We start from the raw sequence: 17,029 nt of genomic DNA on the forward strand, positions 1-17,029 counted from the left end.
CGATTAAAAGGGTAACATTCAATTAAAAGTTGTGGGTAAACTGTGTCTACCTGTTTATTACTCAGGTCCAGATGCACAAAAATTAATGAGTCAGCAAAGTGGTTTTTACACTGGTTTTAGCTGGTTAACGAGCACGGAGTTCAGCGACACTGTACAAAGGGGTCCTACGGGCTCTTTTCCTGTCATGGTAGCAGCTAACGATAATTGCATGCTAAGTTATTTAAATGAGCTTAGCATTCAAGTGCATTCCGAGTAACGCACAGCTGTTTTCCTAGCGATGCACAGAAAAGACCGCCTACCTTAATGATGAAATTTTTATGGGTGGTCAGGAGCTCTTGGTACTGTTGTTTCCTTCCTACTGCCTTGGAAATAGCAGCTGCCTATTGGCCGAGGAGAGCTATGGCATCTCTAGTGCCCACCCCCTAAGCATTCTTTCGCTCTTTCCTTCACCTGCTTGCTTTCCTTTCCCCGTCAACACCAGCTCCACTGCTGCCGAGAGTCATTAGGGAGGTCTGGCCGCAGGAAAGGGAGTGCTGCAGAGGAGACAGCTGGCAGCAATTAAAAAAACGTTTGGACAAAAAAAAAAAAAAAAAAGCTACACCCTGCTTTCATACATGCAGCTTGTATGCATGTATGAAAGACGTCTTCACATGCGCAGAGCAGCCACGCTTAGCAATTGGCTGTTCTGTGCATGCTCTGGTGAACGATTGCCTTCCACCCTGTCGAGCTGCTCGCTGTTTTTGCGACCAGCTCATTTGCATCTCGTTTGTTTTGAGCATCCTTTGCTATTTTCAACTTGGTAATTTTACAGAGGTGGAAATAGCAATTTGTGCTTTAACAGTACTTTGCTGCATCTGCCTCTCAGAGCGGTTTCCTTTTGGGTGCAGAAGGACCAATAATCCGCATTGCTTTCTTGTACCTTTTCCTTAGAACCTCTTTATCTTCCTTGCTCATGTCCTTGGGTTTCTGACTGGCATCTGCAATTATATCCCGGATTTTTTGCAAGCACTCAGCCAGGTTCCTCATCTGTAACGACTTACTTCTGAGCTAACGATCAGCTCCCCAGACTTATTCATCTTGTTTTTATGCTAAAAAAGAGCAAAAAAAAATCTAATTTTACAAACTGCACACCCAATGAACTTGGGAGGTGGAAGCAGTGGCGTAGGAAGGGGGGTATCGTTGGGGCAGTCCCCCCAGGTGCACGTCGCTGGGGGGGGGGTGTCGGCTCCGCTGGTTCCCTGCTCCCTCTTCCCCGGAACAGGTTCCGGGGCAGAGAGAGCAGGGAACCAGCGGAGCCGACGCAGCTCCCAGCGACGTGCACTCGGGGGCGGATCGGCCCTCTCGCCCGCCCCTCGCTTCCTAATACAAGTAAGAATACGCTTCGGGGGGGGGGGGGGGAGGGTGCGCTCCAGAGGGGGGGGGGGGGCGCGCCGTGCTGCACCCGAGGGGGGGTGTGTGCAGCGGCGACACGCCCCGGGTGTCAGCTGCCCTCGCTACAGCACTGGGTGGAGGATCAAATAAGAGACCTTCCGCATGGATGTGTACAGCGCCAAGTCAGCCAATAATGATACTTTTTTATATTCTCTCTTAAAGCCCAATGCACAGAGCTTACCCAGTCTAAAGCAAATGTTATCTATTGAGTAATGCACAAAGGTTTTTTCCATGGCTCTAACGTGTGCAGTTAGAAGCCACCGAGAACCCTATACAAATGAATTACAACTAGCTCACTAGTATTCTAATGAGTATTCCGTGTAATGCACAGTTCCAGAGCAGCTGTAAAATCTGAGCTAGATTTTAGGGCTTCTCTGGAGTTGTTGGAGAGGAAGGAAACAGGCAGCTGCAAAGACTGCCCGTTGTGCTTCCTATCTCTCCCTTCCTGACCCCTCCCTGCCACCCCCCCAAACCAAAAATCCCTGACCAGTGGACCCAGACACCCCTACCCTCCCAGACCTCCCCAAGCAAAAGAACCCTGGTGGTCCAGTGGACCAACTCCCGACCCCCCCCCTCACTATAACTATCCCTCCCTGGTGGTCTAGTGACCCCCCTACACACCTCAGATCCGCAGGAGGGTAAGAGCAACGCCTTCTCCCTCCTGCCTCTGGGCCCAGTCCTCTCAAAATGGAGGCACCCAGTCTCTAGCCGGTGCATCCTGAGATGCACTGTGAGGGGCTAAACACCATATAAGGAGTTTTATTTTCCTTATATTTATTTTATTTTTATTTATTGCACTTGTATCCAGGGGTGCTGTTAACATTTTAACAACGGGCTCTCTCTCCGGGCATAACCGGCCCTGAAATTTGGGGAGGAGGGGAATACATGCCTCTCTTTCCCTCCCTTCTGCAGGCAAGCTAGGCATACCTTTGCCGAGCCCCACCAGCCAATAAATGGACTGCCACCATTCTCTGCTGCTCGTTTCTGGCTCTGAGCAGCATGATGGAACCTTCTTGCGCTGCATGAAAAGTCGCTCAGAGTCAGAAACACGGAGCACGGAGCAGCAGCAGTCTATTTACTTGGCTGGTGGGGCCAGCATCACTGCCAGCAAAGTAAAAGAGACTTCAGGAGGGGCCCAAGCCCACATTTTGGGAGTCAGTTGTTAAAGTAGCCATGGGGAGGGGCCTACTTTAACAACCGGTTCCCAAAATTCTTAAAAACTTAACAAACGGCTCTCGCGAGCCGTGAGAGTCCGCTCCAGCACCCACTGCTTGTATCCCACATTTTCCCACCTATTTGCAGACTCAATGTGGCTTACAGAGATCTGTTATGGCTTCGTCATGGCAAAGTATACAGTTGGTGTTACAAAGAGATAAAAGAAAGCAAGAGGCTCTGATCAGGTAGTAGTAGAGTGAGAAATTCTGAGTAAAGGAGTTTACATCTTACGAACTCCAGAAAAAAAAAAAAAAACTCTCTCGGAAATAATGCAAGTACTACGGTGATGGTGTTCAGCCCCTCCCAGTGCATCTCAGGATGCACTGCGCAGGGTCTGAGCCCAGAGGAAAGGAGGAGGATGAAATGCTTCTCCCCTCCTACGGATTTAAGGTACGTGGAGGGGTCACTAGACCACCAGGGAGGGATATTTCCAGTGTTTGGAGGGGGGTTGTGAGGCAGTCCACTGGACCACCAGGAAATTTGTACAAGCTGTCAAATGCATTTGAAAGCTTCCAGTTGCAAACAATGATCGATGCACAAAAGGGGATCCAAGCAACTCATTTGCATGCGATCCCCTTTGCATTGCTTGCTGTTTGTGACCCTAAATTTTCCAGTGGCACTTGTATTACTGGGTGTCGCTGTGCATCGGCCTCTCAGTACCAAATGAAAATGTTTGTGAAGATGCAATACTACAGGTTGTGCTGGGAGCTGTTTGGCAGCTTCATGGGCAGAGCCTGACATGCACAAGCCATTATTAGATTGTAAGCTCTTTGAGCAGGGACTGTCTTTCTTCTATGTTTGTGCAGCGCTGCGTATGCCTTGTAGCGCTATAGAAATGCTAAATAGTAGTAGTATTATCACTCAGCAACAATGGAAGAATTTAAAACATGTGCTTTAATTAAATGCTGTCACAGATTATAGTAACATAGTAAGTGACAGACTTAAGGTATCTTTCTATATTTTCTAACCATTTTTTTGTTACCGTTACTCAGGTTTGCATTTTATGCATCCATCACACCTTCCTGAGCCTACTTCCTTGGAGCTTCTTATCAAGAGTTCTAGTTCTATTGCTTCTTTTCCTTTGGAAAGGACTTGTTTGTGCATTGAGTGGAGGAGTGGCCTAGTGGTTAGCGCACCGGTCTTGAACTCCAGAGGTTCAAATCCCACTACTGCTCCTTGTGATCTTGGGCAAGTCACTTAACCCTCCATTGCCTCGGGTACAAGCTTAGACTGCGAGCCCACCTGGGACAGAGAAATATCTAGTGTACCTGAATGTAACTCAGCTTGAGCTTCTACTGAAAAAGGTGTGAGCAAAATCCAAATAAATAATAATTGATATTTTTAGGTATTTGAAAGGTTGTAGCTTATCTCCCCTATCTCTCTTCTCCTCTTGGCTCTACATATTAGGTCCTGAAGTCTCACCTCCTATAGCTTCTGCTGCAGACCCAGAACCACTCCCCTGATTACCGTATTTTTCGGACTATAAGACGCACCGGACCATAAGACGCACCTAGGTTTTAGAGGAGGGAAATAGGAAAAAAAAATTTCCTTTTTCCCTCTCTAAAACCTAGGTGCTCCGGTGCGTCTTGTCCGAATCCCCCTCCGAGTTCGGGATCGCCCTCCCCCCGGCCCTGTCACCACTTCTCCCTACTCACGTCACGCGATCTTCCCTGGTGGTCTAGTGACGTTGGGGCAGGAAAGAGCCCCCTTTCCTGCCCAGCGCGCTGCTCTCCGTCCTCCTGTATGCAGCCTGACGGTCTCGGTGAGATTCAAAATGGCCGCTGAGAATTGAAGTCGGGCGATCGATCCCGAACTCGGAGGGAGGGAGGGAAATCTCTACCTTCGGACTATAAGACGCACCCCCCATTTTCCTCCCAAATTTGGGGGGAAAAAAGTGCGTCTTATAGTCCGAAAAATACGGTACTTCTAGCTGTATTACTGTATTACTTCTAGAAAGGGCCCGACAGAATCCAATATTTACTAAATAAATTTTGCAGCTGAAAAGACATTTCTGTTGGCCTCTCTGTTTCCTCCTGCACTTTTGGGCTTTCAGCTCAATGAGAACCTGCTCTAATTGGGAGGATGGTGCCATGAGCCTTCCATGACAGCTACCTGTGGTTTTCTCTCAACTTTTACTCTCTCCTCTTTAGTCCAGGCGCTGTAGCAATAATTCTCTGGTTGAGAAAGACCACAGTTTCCCCTACACAGACTAGTGCAAATGCACTCAACCAATCCCTGGGGGGCTGTAAATGCTACCTTTGCACCATCCCCGACCCTGGCTCCCCATACAGGAACTGGGTCCAGGATTTTAACCTATCATACAACAGTACACAGTGCTACCAGCAAAACCATTAACGAAAATATGCAAAAAGAGAACCAACTGAAGTCAAGTTGGCTAGCTGAGTTTTTCTTTAAACTCATTTTGTGTCTAATAATACAGAGGTTCCTCCCTATTAAAGGAATCGTGTCTGGGGTAAAGGGTCATTGCGTACCATTATAGCTATCTTCTGCCGTACATCTTCTGCAATCCAATCTGCTGCTCCCAACTGGAAACGAACCTCTGCCTTGGTATTAACTGCAAACCAGAGAAAGGCAAGTGATAATCATCAGAGAAGGCAACACTAAGGTTTCCTAGTGAAGAGCACTGTGAATTGAATTTATGGCTCTGTTAAGTGACACAGAAATATGGGCTTTTGGGTTTGTTGCCTTTCATAGGATAATATCATAACCACATAACATTTGAAAATATCTATTCCCCGGGAACCATCCCAGTACATAGAAAGGAAGGACTCTCTCAGTCCTGAGAGAGATCTTGGTGTGAAATTGAAAACATCAAGTATTTCCAGAGCCTAGATGTCTTAAATTTCAGAATTAATATTTCTAGTACGCTATAGTTCTATATAACTATCTGTTGCTTTGATTGGTCCCTCCACATTCCCCTTACATCCTCTTTGCTTTGGGAACTGAAAGACTGGGGTTTCAAGGGGCTGGTGGTTGGGAGGCAGGGATAGTGCTGGGCAGACTTATACGGTCTGTGCCAGAGCTGGTGGTGGGAGGTGGGGCTGGTGGTTGGGAGGCGGGGATAGTGCTGGGCAGACTTATACGGTCTGTGCCAGAGCCGGTGGTGGGAGGCGGGCTGGTGGTTGGGAGGCGGGGATAGTGCTGGGCAGACTTATACGGTCTGTGCCAGAGCTGGTGGGGGGAGGTGGGGCTGGTGGTTGGGAGGCGGGGATAGTGCTGGGCAGACTTATACGGTCTGTGCCAGAGCCGGTGGTGGGAGGCGGGGCTGGTGGTTGGGAGGCGGGGATAGTGCTGGGCAGACTTATACGGTCTGTGCCAGAGCTGGTGGTGGGAGGCGGGGGTGGTGGTTGGGAGGCAGGGATAGTGCTGGGCAGACTTATACGGTCTGTGCCAGAGCTGGTGGTGGGAGGCGGGGCTGGTGGTTGGGAGGCATAGTGCTGGGCAGACTTATATGGTCTGTGCCAGAGCTGGTGGTGGGAGGCAGGGCTGGTGGTTGGGAGGCAGGGATAGTGCTGGGCAGACTTATATGGTCTGTGCCAGAGCTGGTGGTGGGAGGGGGGGTTGGTGGTTGGGAGGCAGGGATAGTGCTGGGCAGACTTATATGGTCTGTGCCAGAGCTGGTGGTGGGAGGCGGGGCTGGTGGTTGGGAGGCAGGGATAGTGCTGGGCAGACTTATACGGTCTGTGCCAGAGCTGGTGGTGGGAGGCGGGGCTGGTGGTTGGGAGGCAGGGATAGTGCTGGGCAAACTTATACGTCTGTGCCAGAGCTGGTGGTGGGAGGCGGGGCTGGTGGGTTGGGAGGCAGGGATAGTGCTGGCCAGACTTATACGGTCTGTGCCCTGAAGAGGACAGGTACAAATCGAAGTAGGGTATACACAAAAAGTAGCACACATGAGTTTATTTGTTGGGCAGACTGGGATGGACCGTGCAGGTCTTTTTCTGCCATCATCTACTATGTTACTATGTATATAAAGAAAGCAAACTTTATCAACTAGTTTTTATACGCTTTCCTCCCATAGTTTTAAAACTTATACTACAGCTTTAACAGATAGCCTAGCAGCAAGACCTAGTTTAGTAGGGCTGTACTATTGTCTGCGGGACAGAACGAACAGAAGGAAAACTGGCAAATTGGGCAAAGCTATAATAATGGGTGATTCAATTACCCTGATGTTGACTGAATAAGTGTTACATCAGGGAGTGCCAGGGAGATAACATTTCTATATATAATAAAATGACTGCTTCTTGGAGCAACTGGTCCAGGAACAAACAAGGGGGGGGGGGGGGAGACAGACATTTGGATCTGGTCCTTGGTGGTGTGCAGGGCATAGTGCAGAGGTGGCGGTGTTGGGTCCTCTGGGAAACAGTGATTGTAATATGATCAAGTCTGAGCTACTGTCTGGGATGAACCGCAAAGGAAATCTACTGCAGCTGCATTTAATTTTCGAAAGGGCGACTATAATAAAATGAGGAAAATGATTAAAAAGAAACTACAAGGATCTGATGCTAAGGTTTGGACACTAAATCAGGTGTGGATGTTATTCAAAAATACCATTTTGGAAGCCCAGTCCAGATGCATGCCACGTATTTGCAAAGGTAGAAAGAAGAGAAACGACAGTCAGCATGGTTAAAAGGTGAAGTAAAAGAGGCTATTACAGCCAAAAGATTGTCCTTCAATAAAATGGATCCAAATGAAGAAAATAAGAAGCAACATAAGCACTGGCAAGTCAGACGCAAAGCATTAATAAAGACAGCTAAAAGAAATATGAAGAGAAGCTTGCCGCAGAGGCTAAAACTCACAGTAACAACTTTTTCAGGTACATCAGAAGCAGAAAGCCTGTGAGGGAATCTGTGGGACTGTTAGATCACAAAAGAGCAAAAGGGGTGCTCTGGGAGGACAAGGCCATAGTAGAGAAACTGAATGAATTCTTGCTTCTGTGTTTACGGAAGAAGATATAAGAGATCTGCCTGTATCGGAAATGGTTTTCAAGGGTGATGATGCAGAGGAGCTGAAAGAAATTTCGGTCAACCCGAAGATGTACTGAGCCAAACTGACAAATTAAAGAGTAGTAAATCACCTGGACTGGATGGCATACATCCAAGGGTACTCAAAGAACTCAACACGTGAAACTGTTGATCTGCTGTTAGTAATATGTAACCTGTCGTTAAAATTGTCTGTAGTACCTGAAGATTGGAGGGTGGCCAATGTGATGCCGATTTTTAAAAAGGGTTCTAGGGGTGATTTGTGAAATTACAGACCGGTAAGCCTGACGTCGGTGCCATGCAAAATAGTGGAAACGTTTACGGACACAAAGAAAAACATGGTTTAACAGGCAGAGTCAGCTTGGATTCGGCCAAGGGAAGTCTTGCTTCATCAATTTGCTTCATTTCTTTGAAGGCATGAATAAACTATGTGGATAAAAGTGATCCGGTTTATGCAGTGTATCTAGATTTTCAGAAAGCTTTTGATCAAGTTCCTCATGAGAGATTCCTGAGAAAATTAAAGAGTCATGGGATAGGAGGCAAGGTTTCTGGTGTGGAATAGGAATTAGTTATGGACAGAAAACAGAGGGTAGTGTTAAATGGTAATTCCTCTCAATGGAGGAGGGTGGAGTACCACAGATCTGTATTGGGCTCAGTGCTATTTAACATATTATAAATGATATGGAAATCGGGATGACAAGTGAGGTGATAAAATTTGCAGATGATACAAAGTTATTCAAGGTTGTTAAAACACGAGCGGACTGTGAAATATGCAGGAAGACCTTAGGAAATTGGAAGACCGGGCATCCAAATGGCAGATGAAATTTAATATGGACAAATGCAAGATGCACATTGGAAAGAATAATCTGAATCATAGTTACCTGACCGCACCTTGAGTATTGCATTCAGTTCTGGTCACCGTATCTCAAAAAAGATATAGCGGAATTAGAAAAAGTTCAAAGAAGAGTGACCAAAATGATAAAGGGTATGGAACTCTCTTGTATGAGGAAAGGCTAAAGAGGTTAGGGCTCTTCAGCTTGGAAAAGAGATGAATGAGGAGAGATATGATTGAGGTCTACAAAATCCTGAGTGGTGTAGAACGAGTAGAAGTAAATCGATTTTTTACTCATTCCAAAAGTACAAAGACTAGGGGACACTCAAGGAAGATACATGGAAAAACTTTTAAAACAAATAGGAGGAAATATTTTTTCACTCAACAAATAGTTAAGCTCTGGAACTCTTGTCGGAAGATGTATTAACAGTGGTTAGCGTATATGGGTTTACAAAAAGGTTTGGACAAATTCCTGGAGGAAAAGTCCATAGTCTGCTACTGAGACAGACAAGGGGAAGCAACTGCTTGCCCCGGGATTTGTAGTACGGAGTGTTGTCACAATTTGGGTTTCTGCGGGTACTTGTGACCTAGCTTGGTCACTGTTTGGAAAGCAGGGTACTTGGCTAGATGGACCATTGGTCTGACCCAGTATGGCTACTCTTATGTTCTTATGAGTGTATTGTTCTGGTTTTGAATTTCCAGATTTTAGAGAAAACATTTATGGAAGAAGGTCATAGAGGATAAGCAAGTCTTTGTTCTGGTAGATTTCTGTAAATGTAGATGAGCTCTGGAGCAGTCAGGAGGTCTGGCTTCAATGAGTTTGAGAAATGGTGCAAAGGTAATAAGAAGCAAACTTGTTTCTACCTTTATTTACATGTTGGCCCCCTGGTCCACTGCTTCGACTATAGGAGATTGTCAGACGATCTGGAAGACAGAAAGCAAAAATAGGATACAAATTATTTTAAATCTAAAGTCTCAAATAGTGATGCAGGTTTTCTAACCATAGACATTTTGTGCAATTACTTGCAGTAAGATCTGAACTTTATATCTTTAAGAACACAAGACAATAACACAAACATACTTGAAACTTAGTTCATTGCTAAAACAAGGCACCACTTCTCTAAGCTCTAAGAGAATAAAACACTTCCTTTCCCCCTCTCAAAAAAACCTTAACTGTACAGTTGAATTTGTAAGCAAATTTTAATGTCACAGTAACTTAGAATACAGAGAATCTGTTCAATTCTTCACTCATGAGCATAACTGCAGTGTGTGTCAATCTTGGATTGATGTATCTTTCTGAGATCACATGACAGGTTGGTTTAAAAGCAATACAATACCAACTTCAAACTTCTCTTTAACTCAGAAGTGCTTACATTATACTAAACTAGTAAAAAAGCCCCGTTTCTGATGCAAATGAAACGGGGGCTAGCAATGTTTTCTTCTGTGTGCATGTGGGAGTGTGTGTGTCCCTGCCCTCTCTCCCCTCCCCCCTCTGAGTCCTTCACTGTTACAGAGCCAGCGATTTGATTTCCTGCTCTGCTGTTTTCCTTCACTGACGTTTGTGTTACAGAGAGGGTGGGGCAGACACTCATGGGGAAACCGGATATCTCTCCCCTTCACACTTCCGGCTGGAGGCTTCATAGAACGTTGGTGTTGCCTTTTATATAGAGAGATGATATGTATTCTGGTCAAATATATCAAAATCCAAACAAAAGATGCTTGTTAGTTCAAACATTTTCCCCATGCTATGCAATCTTACCTACAGGAATATCAACGTTGCTCTGTTTTGTTCCACCCTGAACATACATAAACATTAACAGGTGAATATTAAAAAGAAGGTGGGGATCAAAGACAGGAGTGCTTTTCCTTCCTTCAATCCCTTCATGTGGCTGCATTTTATTGAGTTTTTGGAATGTTATGCCCTCTGATACAACATGAATTGTATAACAAATGTGTCTATGTTAGGTTCTATATAATATGATTATTTATTGGGATTTATTAACATCCTTTATGAAGAGATTCACCCAAGGCAGTGCACAGCAGGTACACTAACATAAAACTTACAATTTTGTTAAACTTAATAGAACTACCATGAAACAGTATCACACATATACACATTTAACAGCACTGGAATTCAGATACCAGAGATTTAATACAACGTTAGCATAATACCAATGATACACCTATTAGAACATTCATCTAACACAGATACGATGGTAATGATTTTCTACAATAAAGTTTACCACATGATGGGAACAAGATGTGTGGTATAGAGTCAGTTGGGATAATTTGATGGTTAGCTAAACTCAAGGCAAGTTCTTAGTATAGTTAAGCAAGAGATAAGGAACTGATCTAAGTTACAGTGTGCGTAGCAAAGCTAGTCCAGGTGTAGAATAAGTGTATAGTCAGTCACCCTATGTATTAAAGGCTTGGCAGAAGAGCCACGCTTTCACCTGCTTCCTGAAGTAGAGGTAGTCTTGATTATGCATGTTCTTTTGTAAATCACTTAGTTAATTAAGTGGTATATAAGTTTTTAAAATAAATCTTAAGCTAAATTCAGTAAATGGCGCTCAAAAATCAGCGTTCAATGCAATTCTATAATGGGCACTCAAAGGTGAGCATCGATTATAGAATAGCATCACGTGCCGATCTGGACACCAGCACTTACTACTGCCGAAACCAGGTATAATTCTGGGCGCCCAATTTGGGCGCACATCCCTGGTGTTCTATAGCACTGCATGCAAATTTTGGATCAGTGCTCAATTTTGGGCACCATATATAGAATCCAGGGGAATAATGTACAGGATAAAATGAATTAGAAAACTCAGTAAATTAAATGCTCCAATTGGCTGAATGTCTCATTGTAGACCTTTTGTTTAAAGCTCTTTATTAATAGTGGTATCTTACAGTATCAACTTGGAAGGCAGGTTATTCCCCATCAACAACTCTAATCATAATGATGGTCAAGGTTTAATAAACTGAAAAAAATAGTAAAGGGAAGTGACAATTTGAAGAAACAGCTACTAAGAGAGAAGTGCTATTTACTTTTGCTGAACTACAAGGAGAATAAGATTGTATCTGACCAGTTACAGTGAGGGAAATCTAGGTTTCAAACTAAAAAGAGAAATAAAATCCAGTCTTAATTTAAATCTTTAAAATCCAACCTGGAGCTTGGAAGCTATATATGACTTTACTATAGGATTTTTGCTGTGGCAATAAAGAATGGAATTACATTTGAAACGTTACGATAAAGGGAGAGATATTCAGCCTGCAGCAGTTAGTACTTTTTTAACACTTAAAGCTGCGCGCTGAATTAATCCCCCAATATTCAGTGCCGGGCCAGGTCTGGGCCCTGAATACCTAGGTAATTGCGTTCACCCAGCAGTTAACTCATCTTGCTGTCCTAACTTTATCTGCTTTCTTAGCTGGTTAATGGATCAATGAAACAAATCATTCCTTAAACCACCCAAGCACACCAAAAAAACACCTCTCACACGACCTTACCTAACACCTTCCATCTATATCCTCTTTCACCTCTGCTTATGATTGACTGTTTTAAATCATGTAACACGTTATCATATCTATACTCTGTAAGCCACATTGAGCCTGCAAAAAGGTGGGAAAATGTGGGGTACAAATACAATAAAAATAAATGTTGCTGATAAGTTCTGGCTTCACCCCCGCACAACTTTGGCACTAACAGGACAGTACCTGGGCAGTCAGAGGCAATATTCAGCGGCACTAACTGCTTGATGGCCAACCCAGAGGGATTTAACCAGACAGGTGCCCATTAACTATTGGGTCCATAGTTATTCAGAAGATATCACAGCTGAAGTGATGAAGACATGGAAGGAATGCAACAACATTTCTTTTTAATTGATATGATAGACTCCCGACTTAAATGTTCAGCAGAAATGATAGGAGCCAAAACAGTGGCAAAATTCAGACGAGCTTGTTGGGGTAAGGAGAGGTTGACCAATCAAGTAAAGTCTTAAACAGCACAGTAGATGGGTAGGAATGAGTAACCTGGTGAACCCATTGGTTCTTACCTTCTAACTGCAATGTGTGTTAATCTTGGGTTGTGTTATATTTCTATGTAGGTACAAGTTCTTGATCTTAAGCTCTACCACAGCACATGAAGTAATGGGTGCAACATATATATTCCTTAAAGTATCACTGGAAGGAGAAGGATCTAAGCCCTTCTTTCTAGGCTAAACTAAGTTACCAATGGACAGAAGAAGGGTATCAAGTGGAGGTGGTCTGCTCAGGCTCCTCAGTTTGCTCCTGGGAGAAATGTCGCCTAATGGGTTAGTTTAGCCCATACCATGACAGCCATGAACCTCTCGCAGAAGCCATATGTGGAGTATCATATGAAACGGGCGCCAAAGGTTAACTTGCTGCTGCCTCTTTATCCTAGTAGCTTTCTACTTCATGCACCCTTCCTCCTACCGATGCTCCTCACTAGAAATTTTCCGATTCTCACCTCGGAGCTGGGGTACGCTTATCCAAGCTGTAGATGCTGCGGAACTCCGAGCCGGACTCCCCGTGCAGGAAGCCTCTGAGAATCTGCCCCGGTGCCGCACTTCCCCGGGACGAGCGACAGACAGAAACCCTAAAGGCAGTGAAAGCCGCCATCTTGGAATGGGAGACCAGCTGCACTAGCACTAGGCCCTGCTGCTAGGGGGCAAAGCAGGCGGCGCGGCGCCCGCAATTTGACGTCACTTCCGGTTGTGTGACGAAGCAGCTGAGCCGCAGAGCTCAGGTCAGCTGTGGAGTTTCTGTCTTTTCCTCATAATCACTTGTAGCCTAGGTAGCTCGCGGGCAGCAAAGGTTAACAACTGCAGAGCTTCGAAGTTACCCACCGGAAGGAACATTTTAGACCAGTCACATTATGGGACCTGCAACTTCAACAGTGATTGAAATGGGTAGAATCAGGAACTTTGTTTTGACTCGTAACCACTTGTATCCACTCTCCTCTTTCCTCTACACATTAATTGATTTGTTTGCTTTATTTTTTTGTCTACTAGATTGTAAGCTCTTTGAGCAGGGACTGTCTTTCTTCTATGTTTGTGCAGCGCTGCGTACGCTTTGTAGCGCTATAGAAATGCTAAATAGTAGTAACTATAAATCTTACAGTGCTTTGGGATGTATGTTTAAAACAACCAGGACTGGCCAACAATCTCCCCACTGGAACTGCGTAAGTTGGCAGCCCTGCTTTTGGGTGGACCGGTTAACATCCTGGACTTTTGAGTGCCCCCTTTTTTTCTTTCCTATTTGCTGTGCTGATTTCAGATGCAGAAAGCAGCGTTATACAGCCCATGATGGTCTCAAAGCAGACGGTTCCGAAAACCTGGATGCGCTCATGTCTTCCTTCAGGATCATTTGGCAGTTCTGTGTTACTAAGGCCTGGACACTACTAGAATGAATTGGAACGTGCATATCCAGAGTATATCACCCAAAAGACCATATTAGCATAACTATTATTAAAACAACTGTCTGAACACAGCACCATATTGCCACAGGGCAGAGCATGTTTCAGTTACTTTACAAGTGCTTCTATTCCACATATAGAATATGTGGGCTGCTTTCAGTGGCAAAAAGCGGGGTTACATAAATGTTCTAAATAATATGCTACTACTACTTAACATTTCTAGAGCGCTGCTAGGGTTACGCAGCGCTGTACAAAATAAACAAAGAGGACGGTCCCTGCTCAAAGGAGCTTACAATCTAAAGAACGAAATGTCAAGTTGGGGCAGTGTAGATTTCCTGGGTAGAGGTGTAGAGGTTGAGTTCAGTGCAGATCACGATACAAAGAAATCTAGCAATAACCCTAAGGTTCTTTTTCTTCAGTATTCAGATTTTAACACATCCTTCTTGAAAATAACTTCATGTGTGCTAACCTTGCAGAAATGGTGCATGGTTACTATTACATAGCTCATGTGAATAAAGCAGTGTTTCCAGTTTAGAATTAAGGGACCTATTGGTGTAAAGATCCAGTTGAAAACTAATGATGACTTGATGAGTTGTTTCATTAACTTACAGTAGGGTACCACATTTTGTTTATACTTTTTTTTTAACCCAGGGCTGCCAAGTTACCTAATTCCACGATGGAGATTTTTGGGCCACTCATCTGACAACTCCATCCTGATGCTTTAAGAGACTAATGTCAGTGATTTCTAAGGGTAGAATCGGGGACTACAATAACCACACTGCATTGGGATGAGAATTTAAAAACAGGGCTGGCCAAAAAGGCTTCCACCTGGAACTGGCTAACTTGTCAGCTCTGTTGACCTGCTCCTTTGTATTTCTAGTTTAGTCAGAGCCAGAGCTGGGTTATTTGAGTTTCTGCCAGGTACTGGGCTAGATGGACCATTGGTCTGACCCAGTATGGTTGTTCTTATGTTTAATCCTGGGCCTTAAATCTGGCCCATGGGTGTCTCAAACACTGACTGCGACGCCTTCCTTACCCCACAACATTTTTGCTAAGTCAACCTGAGTAGTGGAAGATTTGATTTGGGGGCTGAACAGAACTTACTGAGCCGCTCTGCTGGCCCCCACATTACGTTTTATTTGAAAATATATATTTTAAAAACCCCTCAAAGTATGTTTTGATAAAATTAAAAAATTGTGACTCTTTTGCTTTGTGAGTAGCTTGTTAAGAATGGGACCCTTTTACTAAGCTCTGTTAGGTGCTATCATGTGCCTGACACAGCTAAAAATGGAGCACTGGGGGATGTGATCAGGTGTCCTGCGGTAACTTTGAAATGTGTGTGCACTAAGCATGCAAAAAATATTTCAGTTTCTTTTGAGGGGATGTGTCATGGGTGGAGAGGGGGCATTCCTGCACTAACCAGTTAGCACATCTACTGCGTGGCAATAAATACTCATGTGGTCATTTTTCCATTTAGCTCATCTACTGCAGATCATCTATTTTCTACATCAAAGGTCCGAAATCATGGAATGCTTTGCCCATTGAACTTCATTCAGCACAAAATATGGACCAATTTAAAAAAGCATTGAAAACTCATTATTTCTTCAGGCTTTTGGTTCCTCTGATATATAAATTATTTTAATACCATGTAAATTTTAATCTGCTGTATGTTTGAATTGTATAGTTTTTTTTGTAGTTTGTTGTGTAAAGAAATAATTTTTATTGTTTTGTTTTTTTAATATTTTGTATATGATTTGTTCCCCGCTTAGACTTTAAAGATATAGCGGGTTATAAATAAAGTTTTATTATTATTATTACTGCATTCTAACTGGCTAGCGCAGGAACACCGTGTGAGCCCTTATCACCTATAAAATGGGTAGCGATAAGTACTCATGTGCAACATTAACACATGGCCATTATTACAAAAAATAGAAAATCAGCCGTTTTACAGCAGCAGTAAAAATGACCTGCGTAAGGGTACACTAAGGCCACTTTTTGCCACAGCTTAGTAAGAGGAGCCCAGTGTTAACTAGACACTTCCATAAAGGAACAGCACAACACCAAACATACTCAGCCCAAGTTGAGACTCATTTATTTGGGGGCCCTTTTACTAAAAGGTTAGTCCACGCCAATCTGGAACTACCGCTGAGCTACCGCAGCAGCCTGGTGGTAATTCCACCCCTAGCGTGTGCCATTTTAAGTTTTTCTGTATTTTTACCACTTGGTTAGTGTGGGAGCCCACATAGCCACCTCAGTGGGTGGCGGTAAGTGCTTACCCCCCCCCCCCCCCAAAAAAAATGGCTGCATGGCAAGGGCGAACTTACCACACAGCCATTTTGTTTTTGGCCTTTTTACCCTCTGCAGTAAAAGGGGCCTTGGTGCACGGCAAAAACACGCTCTGCCGCTAGGGCAGAGCCCCTTTTACTGCGGCTTGGTAAAAGAACCCCTTGAAGACTAAAGGCTTCTTTTACAAAGCTGCACTAGCAATTCTTGCACGGCAATGGTGTAGGTATGTGGGGCCATGGGGGCCTAGGCCCCCCAAATTTCCTTTGGGCCCCTTGTTTTGCTGGCAGGGGTTAGGGACCCCCGCCAGTCAAGGTATTTGCTGTAGCAAGGGGAAACCAAAATGTGCCCCCCCACATCGGGCTCTGGCCCCCTCCCACCGCGAGGTCTGGCTACGCCCCTGTTGCACGGCAAATGAGAGGAAGCCCATTCAATTCCTGTGGGCTTCCTCTCAGTTGCCGCGTGGGAATCGCTAGCGTGGCTTTGTAAACAAAACCTTAATTTAATTTTCCCAGCAACGCTGATTCTACTCATGTCGGTGGACATCATGTATTTGAGTTCAAATCTAAACATATTATTATCTAGACCTAAATCAAGCGTTACTCTAAAATAACTAGTATTTCAAAGAAATGAGGACAGAAACCGACAGCATATAACTTTAAGAATACTGATGTTTATTTAAGAAGAGAATAAAGCATTTTTTAAATATATTAATCTGATGTACAAATGAAAACAAGACATTGGCCCCTTCATCATGTTTTCATGGTTCATGACCTTCCAAAAAACAAATCAGATTTTTCAACATGAATTCAAAGTCCCCTCTTTAAAGTTTTGAAA

General features: G+C 44.3%; 1 long non-coding RNA gene across 1 annotated transcript; it reads right to left on the reverse strand.

The window, feature by feature from the left end:
* Nucleotides 1-9,352: 9,352 nt before the first annotated feature.
* LOC115473390 lies at nt 9,353-13,189 on the reverse strand. The gene is made up of 3 exons (XR_003942652.1): nt 12,962-13,189; nt 10,238-10,274; nt 9,353-9,402 (listed from the first exon to the last, which is right to left on the reverse strand). It is a non-coding gene; the product is annotated as an uncharacterized LOC115473390 (long non-coding RNA).
* Nucleotides 13,190-17,029: the final 3,840 nt, after the last annotated feature.

The sequence above is a fragment of the Microcaecilia unicolor genome, chromosome 6, assembly GCF_901765095.1.
Source record: "Microcaecilia unicolor chromosome 6, aMicUni1.1, whole genome shotgun sequence".
Taxonomy (NCBI): domain Eukaryota; kingdom Metazoa; phylum Chordata; class Amphibia; order Gymnophiona; family Siphonopidae; genus Microcaecilia; species Microcaecilia unicolor.